Source organism: Pongo pygmaeus, chromosome 12 (assembly GCF_028885625.2).
Source record: "Pongo pygmaeus isolate AG05252 chromosome 12, NHGRI_mPonPyg2-v2.0_pri, whole genome shotgun sequence".
Taxonomy (NCBI): Eukaryota; Metazoa; Chordata; class Mammalia; order Primates; family Hominidae; genus Pongo; species Pongo pygmaeus.
In genome coordinates, this window is record NC_072385.2 from 29,041,731 (window position 1) to 29,054,007 (window position 12,277).

The following is a 12,277-nucleotide window of genomic DNA, read 5'->3' on the forward strand; positions in this document are numbered from 1 at the left end:
CATGGTGAAGCCCCATCTCTACTAAAAAAAAAAATTACAAAAATTAGCCAGGCATGATGGCGGGTGCCTGTAATCCCAGCTACTCGGGAGGCTGAGGTGGGAGAATCGCTTGAAACTGGTAGGCGGAGGTTGCAGTTAGCCAAGATCGCATCCCTGCACTCCTTTCTGGGCCACAGAGCAAGACTCCATCTCCAAAAAAAAAAGAAGAAGAAGACATATTTTCTACTTTGCTTTGTGATTCCTTCTCTGACTCATGGGTTGTTTCAAAGTATGTTGTTTTGTTTTCAGATATTTAGGGATTTTATAGATATTTTAACGTTTTTACTCTCTATTTTTTTTTTTTTTTTTTGAGACAGTGTCTCACTCTGTTGCCCAGGCTGGAGTGCAGTGGCATAATCCTAGCTCGCTGCAACCTGAAATTCCTGGGCTCAAGCAATCCTCCTGCTTTAGCCTCCCGAGAATCTAAAACTACAGGCCCACCAGCAGGCTGGCTACTGAAAAAAAATTTTTTGTAGAGATGGGGTCTCATTATGTTGCTCAAGCTGGTCTTAAATTCCCAGCCTCAAGCAATCCTCCCACCTCAGCCTCCCAAAGGGCTGGGATTACAGACATGAGCCAATGAGCCTGGCCATTTGCTCTTAAATTTAATACTCTTGTGGTTACAGAACATCTCTTGTAAGATTTTCATCTTTGAAATTTATTGAGACTTGTTTGATGGCACAGATTTGGTCTATCTGAGGGAACTTTCCATGTATTCATGCACAGAATGCCTATTTTTTTGTTATTTGCTTGAATGTCTATAATTGTCAGTTAGGTCAACATGCTTGACAGTATCTTACAGGTCTTCTAGATCAGCACTGTCCAAAAGAAATGTAATGTTAGCCACATATGTAATTTTAAATTTTCTAGTAGCCACAATCAGTGAAGAAAAAAGAAACAGGTGAAATTAATTGTAATAATACGTTTTATTTAAGCCCAAATATCCAAATAGCATTTTAACATGTAATCAACATAAAATTACTTATTTTATTTTATTGGAAACAGAGTCTCGTTCTGTCACCCAGGCTGGAGTGCAGTGGTGCGATCTTGGCTCACTGCAACCTCCGCCTCCTGGGTTCAAGCAATTCTTGTGCCTCAGCCTCCCGAGTAGCTGGAATTAAAGGTGCACACCATCACGCCCGGCTAATTTTTTGTATTTTTAGTAGAGACAGGGTTTCACCATGTTGCCCAGGCTGGTCTCAAACTCCTGAGCTCAGGCAGTCCACCCTCCTTGGCCTCCCAAAGTGCTAGGATTACAGGTGTAAGCCACCATGCCCAGCCTGCAATCAACATAAAATTATGAATAAAATATTTTACATTATTGTTTTCATTTTAACTCTTTGAAAATCAGTGTGAACTTTTCATCTCCCAGCAAACCTCACTTTAGACTAACCACATTTCGAGAGCACAATAGCCACTTGTGGCTCTAGTGGCTATCATATCAACAGCAGAGTTCTAGATCCTCACCAATTTTTTTCCTTTTATTTTATTCCATCAATTGCTTAAAGAGGGATGTTAAAATCTTCAACTATGATTATGGATTTGCCTCTTTATCCCTTTATTTTTGTCAGTTTTGCCTCATTTATTTGGTACATATGCGATCAAGTAGGCTTCATCCCTGGAATGCAATGTCAGTTCAACAGACACAAATCAATAAATGGGATTCATCATGTAACAGAACTAAAGACAAAAACCACATGATTATCTCAATAGATGCAGAAAATGCTTGCAATAAAATTACACATCCATTCATGTTAAAAAAAAAAAAACTCTCAGTAAACTAGGTATTGAGGAACATACCTCAAAATAATAAGAGCCATCAATGGCAAACCCACAGCCAACATCATACTGACTGGGCAAAAGCCAGAAGCATTCCCCTTGAAAACTGACACAAGACAAGGATACCCTCTCTCACTACTCCTATTCAACATGGTATTGGAAGTTCTGGCCAGGGCAATTAGGCAAGAGAAAGAAATAAAGGGCATCTAAATAAAAAGAGAGGAAGTCAAACTATCCCTGTTTGTAGATGACATGATCCTATTTTACAAAGCCCCGTAATCTCAGCCCAAAAGCTTCTTAAGCCTATTAACAACTTCAGCAAAGTCTCAGGATACAAAATCAATGTGCAAAAATCACTGCTTGATCGTGGTGAATAGGCTTTTTGATGTGCTGCTGGATTTGGTTTGTGAGAATTTTGTTGAGGATTTTTGCATCAATGTTCTTCAAGGATATTGGCCTGAAGTTTTCTTATTTTGTTGTATCTCTGCCAGGTTTTGGTATCAAAATGATGTTAGCCTCATAGAATTAGTTAGGGAGGAGTCCCTCCTCCTCAGTTACATTCAAATATGGCACAGGAAAACCAAGATATGCCCTAGTGGATCTTCTGAGCCCCAGACATAGTTATCCATGCCTCCATTAGTAAAAAGAACTCTTGTCTTCTTGAATCTTCTCTAAAGGGTTACTAGAATAAGATCTCGTCTTTGCCTGCTATTCCAACAGCACAAGAGCCCCCAAATGATCAGATGGCAGCCATATTTTAGGTTCAGTGAGTTACTGGGTCCCTTGGTAGATATGTTCTCTACCATCATCCTCCATGCCTCTGCCCCTAGAAGCCAGATCCTTCAGACCAACCCAACTTAGTGTTACAGAGACTGGAAACACAAATACCTCTAGTGGCTCACTGGGAGTGATGCTGAGAGATGCCCCAACTATTTCCAATACTTCATCTCTAGAACCATATACTCTACCTATTGAGGACCTACCATAAAATGGCCGTTGGTTCCAAGTTGTGGAAACAAACAACGACCCCTTGTTCAAGAAGCAGGAAAAAAGGTGCCTTTAAAAGTATGAAAGGTGTGGTGGCTCATACCTGTAATCCCAGCATTTTGGGAGGCCAAGGCAGGTGGGTCATTTGAGGTCAGGAGTTCAAGAATAGCCTGGCCAACATGGTGAAACCCCGTCTCTACTAAAAGTACAACAATTACCTGGGCATGGTGGCAAGCGTCTGTAATTCCAGCTACTTGGGAGGCTGAGGTAGGAGAATTGCTGGAACCCAGGAGGCAGAGGTTGCAGTGAGCCGAGATCGCATCACTGCACTCCAGCCTGAACGACAGAGCTAGACTCTATCTCAAAATGAATAAATGAATAAATAAATAGATAAATTTTTAAAAATACAATAAATAAATAAATCTTATTGGAATTTGTTGGCTTGAGGTCTCTGGAAGCATTTTGGGTCTCTGGCCAGAAACCAACCAATTCAGCAATTGTGGTATGGCTGGTGCCCCAGTGTCAGGAGAACAGAGAGAGTAAAAGAACAATGGGGTTTCGTTCCATTCTCCTAGAGCTGCAGCTGCACAAAATTAAAAGGGAATTCCCCTACTCCAGTGATTTGGCTTTTACTGACTGCTTTTGCTGCTGCCATCACCCCTGCCTAAGGATTTTTATGGACCAGGGCATGAGAGAATGGAGAAAAAGTAGAACAAAAATATGTGGGATTTTTATCCTATGGCATTTTTCTATTTGGACCCTCAATTCAGAACTAGAAAGTTTTCCTCAATGTTTCTCTGTCTCTACTCAGTTCTCACTTCTGGGTTTGAGCTGCTTAGAGTTCATGCAGGGGAATACTAGAGGGAAAAATAAGGGTAAATTCATCGCCAGTTTGGTGGTATTCTCATATCAAATTCTGATGTTTTTCCCTGATAATCCTGCTGATATTTATCTGTTGGAGTTTTTAAACAGCTGCCCATGCATTTGTCCAGATTTTATAGTTGTATTTAGTGTAAGAGAAAAGCAGTCATGTGTTTGCTCCATGTTATCCGGAACTAGAACCCTTCCCTTAATATCATAACTTCAAAATATAGAAAGCAAAGCTTACCAGAACTAAAAGGGAGAATAGAAACTTTTAAAATTATAGTTGGAAACCTTAATACCCTCCTCTCAACAAGTGTTAGAAAAACATTTAGTAAAAATAAAAGATGGAGATGATATAATTAGTTGACCATCCTATTTTTACTTACACAGAGCACTACATCCAGCAACCACAGAATGCACATTCATTTCAAGTGCACATGCAAGATAAAAAGCAAATTCCAGGCTGGGAAAAGATAGTTATGAAGTATGTATCAGATAAGGAATTCATATCCAGAATATATAAAGTAATCCTAAAAAGCAGTTGGGAGACTGAGGTGGGTGGATCACCTGAGGTCAGGAGTTCGAGACCAGCCAGACCAACATGGAGAAACCCCACCTCTAATAAAAATACAAAAATAGCCAAGCATGGTCACACATGCCTGTAATCCCAGCTACTCAGGAGGCTGAGGCAGGAGAATCGCTTGAACCTGGGAGGCAGAAGTTGCAGTGAGCTGAGATCGCGCCATTGCACTCCAGCCTGGGCAACAAAAGCAAAAACTCCATCTCAAAAAAAAAAAAGAAAAAGAAAAAGAAACCACTAAAAATTGGTAAGAGATTTTAAAGGCACAAAGCAAAAGAAGATAACCAAACGGCCAATAACTAAAACTAAGACTAATAACTAAATAAATAAAACTAATAACTAAAACTAAGACTGACAATAGCAACTGTTGAAGAAGTATGAAGCAACCGGAACTCTTCATACTTTGTTAGCAAGAGTGTAAACTGGTAAGACCACATAGGAAAACTTTTTGGTAGTTTATTTTTTTTTTAATTTTTATTTATTTATTTTTAATTAGTTTTTTTTTTTTTTTTGAGACAGAGTTTTGCTCTTGTTGCCCAGGCTGGAGTGCAATGGCATGATCTCGGCTCACTGCAGCCTCCACCTCCCAGGTTCAAGCGATTCTCCTGCCTCAGCCTCCCAAGTCACTGGGATTACAGGCATATGCTACCACACTTGGCTAATTTTTGTAGTATTAGTAGAGACGGGGTTTCACCATGTTGGCCAGGCTGGTCTTGAACTCCTGACCTCGTGATCCGCCTGCCTCGGCCTCCCAAAGTGCTGAGATTACAGGCATGAGCCACCACGCTGGCCTTTTAAACATTTTTTTGAGATGGACCTTGTTCTGTCATCCAGGCTGGAGTGCAGCGGCATGATCTCAGCTCACTGCAACCTCCGCCTCCCGGGTTCAAGCAATTCTCCTACCTCAGCCTCCCGAGTAGCTGGGATTACAGGCATGCACCACCATGTCTGGCTAATTTTTGTATTTGTATTTTTAGTAGAGACAGGATTTCACCATGTTGGCCTGGCTGGTCTCGAACTCCTGACCTCAGGTGATCTCCCTACCTTGACCTTCAACTAAAGTGCTGGGAATACAGGCATGAGCCACTGTGCCCAGCCTGGTAGTTTCTTATGAAATTAAACAGACATCTACACTATTACCCAATAACTCTATTCCTGAGAATTTACTCAAGAGAAATAAAAGCATGTATCTACAAAAAGACTTGTAACAAAAATGTTCATAGTGGCTTTATTTTTAAAAACCAAAAAATGTCTGTCAACCTAAGGGATAAACAAATTGTAGTGTGTTCATACAACGGAATACTACTCAATCATAAAATGAACCAACCACTGATCCATGCAACAGCATGCATCTCACAGGCATTATGTTAAACAAAAGAAGCCAGGCCAAAACAGTATAAACTGTATGACTGTATTTATATAACACGGAAAACTAATCTATGGTAATACATGTTGGAATATTGGTTACCTTTGAGTGGAGGGCCACATTGCCTGGGAAGAGCCATGAGGCAACCTTCTATAGTTATGGAAATGTTTTTTATTTCATTACAGATATTGTATTTTTTAGTTCTGGAATTGCCACTTGATTGCCATCTCTATTTCTGTGTTGAGATTTTACAAGCTTTTCATTCATTAGAAGTTTAATTTCCTTTATTTCTTGAGCATACTTACATACTTATAATATTTAAAGTCCTTGCCTGCCATTTCTAACATCTGGGTCATCTTGGGGTTGGTCCCTCCTTGTTGATTTCTCTCTTGATCATGGGTCACATTTTCCTGCTTCTTATATGTCATATGTAAGTAATTTGGGATTGTAGCTTGGACATTGTGAAGGATATATTATAAATATTTTGGATTCTGTTAAATTTATCTGAAAGTTGTTGATTTGTTTGTTGTAGCAAACAATTGATCTGGGAAGGAAGGAAGGAAGGAAGGGAGAGAAAGAAAGAGAGAGTGAGAAAGAAAGAAAGAGCCAAACTGAACTTCTAGAATTTAAAAATTCACTGCAGGAATATCAAAATACAGTTGGAAGCCTTAAGAACAGACTAAACCAAGCTGAGGAAAGAATTTTAGAGGTCAAAGACTGGTCCTTTGAATTAATCCAGTCATATAAAAATAAAGAAAAAAGAATTTTTAAAAAATGAACCAGACCTCCAAGAGATAAGGGATTAAAAAAGACCAAACCTACAATTCATTGGCATTCCTGAGAGACAGTAGGCAACTTAGAAAATGTATTTGAGGATAGAGCCTGTGAAAATTTCCCCAGTCTTGCTAGAGAGGTCAACATGCAAATTCAAGAAATTTAGAGAACTCCTGTGAGATACTACACAAGATGACCATTCCCAAGACACAAAATCATTAGACTTTCCAACTTCAATGTGAAAGAAAAATCTTAAAGACAGCTAGAGATAAAGTTGGGATCTCTTACAAAGGGAACCCCATTGGGTTATCAGCAGACTTTTCAGCAGAAATCTTACAAGCCAGAAGAGATTTGGGGCCTGTTTTCAGTATCCGTAAAGAAAAGAAATTCCAATAAAGAATTTAGATATACAATCATGTCATCTGCAAACAGGGACAATTTGACTTCCTCTTTTCCTAATTGAATACCCTTTATTTCCTCCTCCTGCCTCATTGCCCTGGCCAGAACTTCCAACACTATGTTGAATAGGAGTGGTGAGAGAGGGCATCCCTGTCTTGTGCCTGTTTTCAAAGGGGATGCTTCCAGTTTTTGCCCATTCAGTATGATATTGGCTGTGGGTTTGTCATAGATGGCTCTTATTATTTTGAGATACATCCCATCAATACCTAATTTATTGAGAGTTTTTAGCATGAAGGGATGTTGAATTTTGTCAAAGGCCTTTTCTGCATCTATTGAGGTAATCATGTGGTTTTTGTCTTTGGTTCTGTTTATATGATGGATTACATTTATTGATTTGCATATGTTGAACCAGCCTTGCATCTCAGGGATGAAGCCCACTTGATCATGGTGGATAGGCTTTTTGATGTGCTGCTGGATTCAGTTTGCCAGTATTTTATTGAGGATTTTTGCATCGATGTTCATCAAGGATATTGGTCTAAAATTCTCTTTTTTGGTTTTGTCTCTGCCAGCCTTTGGTATCAGGATGATGCTGGCCTCATAAAATGAGTTAAGCAGGATTCCCTTTTTCTATTGATTGGAATAGTTTCAGAAGGAATGGTACCAGCTCCTCTTTGTACCTCTGGTAGAATTCGGCTGTGAATCCATCTGGTCCTGTACTTTTTTTGGTTGGTAAGCTATTGATTATTGCCTCAATTTCAGAGCCTGTTATTGGTCTATTCAGAGATTCATCTTCTTCCTGGTTTAGTCTTGGGAGGATGTATGTGTCCAGGAATTTATCCATTTTTTCTAGATTTTCTAGTTTATTTGCGTAGAGGGGTTTATAGTATTCTCTGATGGTAGTTTGTATTTCTGTGGGATCGGTGGTGATATCCCCTTTATCATTTTTTATTGTGTCTATTTGATTCTTCTCTCTTTTCTTCTTTATTAGTCTTGCTAGTGGTCTATCAATTTTGTTGATCTTTTCAAAAAACCAGCTCCTGGATTCATTGATTTTTTGAAGGGTTTTTTGTGTCTCTGTTTCCTTCAGTTCTGCTCTGATTTTAGTTATTTCTTGCCTTCTGCTAGCTTTTGAATGTGTTTGCTCTTGCTTTTCTAGTTCCTTTAATTGTGATGTTAGGGTGTCGATTTTAGATCTTTCCTGCTTTCTCTTGTGGGCATTTAGTGCTATAAATTCCCCTCTACACACTGCTTTGAATGTGTCCCAGAGATTCTGGTATGTTGTGTCTTTGTTCTCGTTGGTTTCAAAGAACATCTTTATTTCTGCCTTCATTTCATTATTTACCCCGTAGTCATTCAGGAGCAGGTTGTTCAGTTTCCATGTAGTTGAGCGGTTTTTAGTGAGTTTCTTAATCCTGAGTTCTAGTTTGATTGCACTGTGGTCTGAGAGACAGTTTGTTATAATTTCTATTCTTTTACATTTGCTGAGAAGTGCTTTACTTCCAACTATGTGGTCAATTTTGGAGTAGGTGTGGTGTGGTGCTGAAAAGAATGTATATTCTGTTGATTTGGGGTGGGGAGTTCTGTAGATGTCTATTAGGTCTGCTTGGTGCAGAGCTGAGTTCAATTCCGGTGTGTCCTTGTCAACTTTCTGTCTTGTTGATCTGTTTAATGTTGACGGTGGGGTGTTAAAGTCTCCCATTATTATTGTGTGGGAGTCTAAGTCTCTTTGTAGGTCACTAACGACTTGCTTTATGAATCTGGATGCTCCTGTATTGGGTGCATATATATTTAGGATAGTTAGCTCTTCTTGTGGAATTGATCCCTTTACCAAACCCCATCGTCTCAGCCCCAAATCTCCTCAAGTTGATAAGCAACTTCAGCAAAGTCTCAGGATACAAAATCAATGTACAAAAATCACAAGCATTCTTATACACCAATAACAGACAAACAGGAGCCAAATAATGAGTGAACTCCCATTCACAATTGCTTCAAAGAGACTAAAATACCTAGGAATCCAACTTACAAGGGACGTGAAGGACCTCTTCAAGGAGATCTACAAACCACTGCTCAATGAAATAAAAGAGGATACAAACAAATGAAAGAACATTCCATGCTCATGGGTAGGAAGAATCAATATCGTGAAAATGGCCATACTGCCCAAGGTAATTTATAGATTCAATGCCATCCCCATCAAGCTACCAATGACTTTCTTCACAGAATTGGAAAAAACTACTTTAAAGTTCATATGGAACCAAAAAAGTGCCTGCATTGCCAAGTCATTCCTAAGCCAAAAGAACAAAGCTGGAGGCATCACGCTACCTGACTTCAAACTATACTAGAAGGCTACAGTAACCGAAACACCATGGTACTGGTACCAAAACAGAGGTATACACCAATGGAACAGAACAGAGGCCTCAGAAATAATGCTGCATATCTACAACCATCTGATCTTTGACAAACCTGACAAAACAAGAAATGGGGAAATGATTCCCTATTTAATAAACGGTGCTGGGAAAACTGGCTAGCCATATGTAGAAAGCTGAAACTGGATCCCTTCCTTACACCTTATACAAAAATTAATTCAAGATGGATTAAAGACTTAAATGTTTGACCTAAAACCATAAGAACCCTAGAAGAAAACCTAGGCAGTACCATTCAGGACATAGGCATGGGCAAGGACTTCATATCTTTTTAGACATGGTCTTTTTAGACCGAAAGCAATGGCAACAAAAGCCAAAATTGACAAATGGGATCTAATTAAACTAAAGAGCTTCTGCACAGCAAAAGAAACTACCATCAGAGTGAACAGGCAACCTACAGAATGGGAGAAAATTTTTGCAATCTATCATCTGACAAAGGGCTAATATCCAGAGTCTACAATGAACTCAAACAAATTTACAAGAAAAAAAAACAACCCCATCAAAAAGTAGGTGAAGGATATGAACAGACACTTCTCAAAAGAAGATATTTATGCAGCCAAAAGACACACGAAAAAATGCTCATCGTCACTGGCCATCAGAGAAATGCAAATCAAAACCACAATGAGATACCATCTCACACCAGTTAGAATGACGATCATTAAATGTCAGGAAACAACAGGGGCTGGAGAGGATGTGGAGAAATAGGAACACTTTTACACTGTTGGTGGGACTGTAAACTAGTTCAACCATGTGGAAGTCAGTGTGGCGATTCCTCAGGGATCTAGAACTAGAAATACCATTTGACCCAGCCATCCCATTACTGGGTATATACCCAAAGGATTATAAATCATGCTGCTATAAAGAAACATGCACACGTATGTTTATAGCAGCCCTATTCACAATAGCAAAGACTTGGAACCAACCTAAATGTCCTACAACGATAGACTGCATTAAGAAAATGTGGCACACATACACCATGTAATACTATGCAGCCATAAAAAATGATGAGTTCGTGTCCTTTGTAGGGACATGGATGAAACTGGAAACCATCATTCTCAGCACACTATTCGCAAGGACAAAACACCAAACAGCGCATGTTCTCTCTCATAGGTGGGAATTGAACAATGGAGAACACCTGGACACAGGAAGGGGGAACATCACACTCTGGGGACTGTTGTGGGGTGGGGGGAGGCGGGAGGGATAGCTTTAGGAGATATACCTAATGCTAAATGACGAGTTAATGGGTGCAGCACACCAACATGGCACTTGTATACATATGTAACAAACCTGCACGTTGTGCACATGTACCCTAAAACTTAAAGTATAATAATAATAAAATAAAATAATAAAAATAAAAATAAAATAAAAAACAAGTAAAAACCTCACAGCAGCTTATGTTAATTTTTCAAACAAAAAAATCATGTATTCACAAATTACCCAAAATACTTTTTTTACTGTTTACCTGACATCTGAAGTAAAATGCAGAATAAAATAAACTTCTCACCAATAGTTAAAAAAAAAAAAAGAATACTCTGCCAAACTAAACTTCATATATGAAGGAGAAATAAAATCTTTTTCAGATCAGCAAATGCTAAAGAAATGTGTTACTTCTAGACCAGCCTTACACAAGGTCCTTAAGGGAGTTCTCAACATGGAAACAAAGGAATGATATCTGCCAGCACAAAAACACAGTTAAGCCCAGAAACATACGTAGCCTAGAGATCCTCTAAAGCAACTACATAATTGAGGCTACAAAGCAATCAGCTAAGAGCATCATGACAAGATCAAACCTCACATATCAATATTAACCTTTCGTTAATTGTCTAAAGTGCCCCACTTAAACGGCACAGAGTGGCAAGTTGGATAAGTAAACAAAACCCAACTGTCTACTGTCTTCAAGAGACTCATCTCACATGTAACAACACCCATAGGCTCAAAATAAAGGAATGGAAAAAGATCTATCACACAAATGGAAAACTAAAATGAGCAGGAGTCTTTATATATTCTGTTTTATCAGATAGAACAGACTTTAAACCAACAACAGTAAGAAAGGACAAAGAAGGAAATTACATAATGATAAAGGATTCAATTCCACAAGAAGACCTAACTATTCTAAATATATTTGCACTCAACATTAGAGCACCTAGATTCATTAAAAAGTACTTCTAGACCTACAAAAAGACTTAGAGAGCCAGACAATAATAGTAGGGTACTTCAACACCCCCGCTGATGGCATTAAACAAATCATCAAGGCAGAAAACTAATGAAGAAATTCTGGACTTAAAACTACACTTGACCAATTGGACCTAATATCAATCTAGAGAATACTCTGTCCAAAATCACAGAATACACATTTTTCTTGTTTGCACACAGAACATACTCTTAAGACCAACCACATCAGCCATAAAGCAAGCCTCATAAAATTAAAAAAGAATCAAAATCTGTCCAGGTGTGGTGGCTTGCACCTGTAATCCCAGCACTTTGGGAGGCTGAGGTGGGTGGATCACATGAGGCCAGGAGTTTGAGAACAGTCTGGCCAACATGGCAAAACCCCATCTCTACTAAAAATACAAATATTAGCCAGGTGTGGTGGCACAAGCCTGGAGCCCCCGCTACTTGGGAGGCTGAGGCACAAGAATCACTTGAACCCAGGAGGTGGAGGTTGCAGTGAGCCAAGATTGCACCACAGCACTCCAGCCTGGGCTATAGAGTCTTCAAAAAAAAAAAAAAAGAATCATAATCATATGAAGCATACTCTCAGACCACAGTGGAATAAAAATGAAATCAATACGAAGAAGATCTCAAAACCACACCATTACATGGAAATTAAATAACTGCTCCTGAATGACTTTTGGGCAGATAATGAAATTAAGGCAGAAATAAAACAAATTCTTTGAAATTAATGAAAACAGAGATACAACATACCAAAATCTCTAGGATGCAGCAAAAGCAGTTTAAGAGGAAAAATCGTAGTGCTAAGTGCGTACATCAAGAAGTTAGAAAGATCTCAAATTAAGAATCTAACATCACACCTAGAGGAACTAGAGATACAAGAACAAACAAACCCCA

General features: G+C 39.0%; 2 protein-coding genes across 3 annotated transcripts in view; one reads left to right on the plus strand and one right to left on the minus strand.

The window, feature by feature from the left end:
- The window catches only part of LOC129030877 (lysozyme g-like protein 2), a 120,585-nt gene that overhangs the window by 77,734 nt on the left and 30,574 nt on the right, over positions 1-12,277 (minus strand). The window contains exon 7 of one of the 2 annotated variants that reach the window (XR_010123227.1): positions 1,051-1,150. The exons of the other annotated variant lie outside the window; for it this stretch is intronic. The gene's annotated coding sequence lies outside the window, so the exon portion shown is untranslated. Of the gene's footprint in view, positions 1-1,050; positions 1,151-12,277 lie in introns of those variants that run through there. 2 annotated transcript variants of the gene reach the window in all.
- Positions 1-12,277, plus strand: part of LYG1 (lysozyme g1) — a 118,051-nt gene that overhangs the window by 41,897 nt on the left and 63,877 nt on the right. The gene's annotated exons all lie outside the window — the stretch shown is intronic.